Source organism: Anopheles funestus, assembly GCF_943734845.2.
Source record: "Anopheles funestus chromosome X unlocalized genomic scaffold, idAnoFuneDA-416_04 X_unloc_117, whole genome shotgun sequence".
Classification (NCBI taxonomy): domain Eukaryota; kingdom Metazoa; phylum Arthropoda; class Insecta; order Diptera; family Culicidae; genus Anopheles; species Anopheles funestus.
In genome coordinates, this window is record NW_026045058.1 from 12,501 (window position 1) to 14,280 (window position 1,780).

Genomic DNA, 1,780 nt, shown 5'->3' on the forward strand with positions numbered 1-1,780 from the left:
GTGTATAACCATCATCGGTACCAAGTACCTAGGTTATATCGAGTGCGTAGATGGAAGTCGGTACCAAAGGGAAACCCTTCCTAGGCTAGGTGCACGCAAGTGAGTATGGATCGATCAGTAGAAAGATGGGAAGCCCAAGGAAACCTTCCTAGGCTAGGTGCACGCAAGTGAGTATGGATCGATCAGTAGAAAGATGGGAAGCCATAGGAAAACTTCCTAGGCTAGGTGCACGCAAGTGAGTATGGATCGATCAGTAGAAAGATGGAAGCCCAAGGAAACCTTCCTAGGCTAGGTGCACGCAAGTGAGTATGGATCGATCAGTAGAAAGATGGGAAGCCCAAGGAAACCTTCCTAGGCTAGGTGCACGCAAGTGAGTATGGATCGATCAGTAGAAAGATGGGAAGCCATAGGAAACCTTCCTAGGCTAGTGCACGCAAGTGAGTATGGATCGATCAGTAGAAAGATGGGAAGCCCAAGGAAACCTTCCTAGGCTAGGTGCACGCAAGTGAGTATGGATCGATCAGTAGAAAGATGGGAAGCCATAGGAAACCTTCCTAGGCTAGGTGCACGCAAGTGAGTATGGATCGATCAGTAGAAAGATGGGAAGCCCAAGGAAACCTTCCTAGGCTAGGTGCACGCAAGTGAGTATGGATCGATCAGTAGAAAGATGGGAAGCCATAGGAAACCTTCCTAGGCTAGGTGCACGCAAGTGAGTATGGATCGATCAGTAGAAAGATGGGAAGCCATAGGAAACCTTCCTAGGCTAGGTGCACGCAAGTGAGTATGGATCGAATCAGTAGAAAGATGGGAAGCCATAGGAAACCTTCCTAGGCTAGGTGCACGCAAGTGAGTATGGATCGATCAGTAGAAAGATGGGAAGCCATAGGAAACCTTCCTAGGCTAGGTGCACGCAAGTGAGTATGGATCGATCAGTAGAAAGATGGGAAGCCATAGGAAACCTTCCTAGGCTAGGTGCACGCAAGTGAGTATGGATCGATCAGTAGAAAGATGGGAAGCCCAAGGAAACCTTCCTAGGCTAGGTGCACGCAAGTGAGTATGGATCGATCAGTAGAAAGATGGGAAGCCCAAGGAAACCTTCCTAGGCTAGGTGCACGCAAGTGAGTATGGATCGATCAGTTAGAAAGATGGGAAGCCATAGGAAACCTTCCTAGGCTAGGTGCACGCAAGTGAGTATGGATCGATCAGTAGAAAGATGGAAGCCATAGGAAACCTTCCTAGGCTAGGTGACGCAAGTGAGTATGGATCGATCAGTAGAAAGATGGGAAGCCATAGGAAACCTTTCCTAGGCTAGGTGCACGCAAGTGAGTATGGATCGATCAGTAGAAAGATGGGAAGCCCAAGGAAACCTTCCTAGGCTAGGTGCACGCAAGTGAGTATGGATCGATCAGTAGAAAGATGGGAAGCCATAGGAAACCTTCCTAGGCTAGGTGCACGCAAGTGAGTATGGATCGATCAGTAGAAAGTGGGAAGCCCAGTACCAAATGCCCTAGTGAAGACCGTAAACGAATATCATGAACCGAGAAGGAGCACCAAATGCCCTAGTGAAGACCGTAAAACGAATATCATGAACCGATAAGGAGCACCAAATGCCCTAGTGAAGACCGTAAAAACGAATATCATGAACCGATAAGGAGCACCAAATGCCCTAGTGAAGACCGTAAACGAATATCATGAACGATAAGGAGCACCCAAATGCCCTAGTGAAGACCGTAAACGAATATCATGAACCGATAAGGAGCACCAAATGCCTTAGTGAAGA

The 1,780-nt window shown here is 48.0% G+C and overlaps 1 long non-coding RNA gene across 4 annotated transcripts in view; it reads right to left on the reverse strand.

The window, feature by feature from the left end:
• Window positions 1-1,147, reverse strand: part of LOC125772811 (uncharacterized) — a 1,632-nt gene extending 485 nt beyond the window's left edge. Inside the window, exons 1-4 of one of the 4 annotated variants that reach the window (XR_007419653.1) lie at window positions 960-1,147; window positions 551-618; window positions 280-347; window positions 1-144 (exon numbers count right to left, since the gene is read on the reverse strand). The exon at window positions 1-144 is cut by the window's left edge and continues 482 nt beyond it. This is a non-coding gene — a long non-coding RNA (uncharacterized LOC125772811). Of the gene's footprint in view, window positions 145-279; window positions 348-427; window positions 483-550; window positions 619-959 lie in introns of those variants that run through there. The other 3 variants (XR_007419654.1, XR_007419655.1, XR_007419656.1) reach the window with 3 other exon arrangements.
• Window positions 1,148-1,780: the final 633 nt, after the last annotated feature.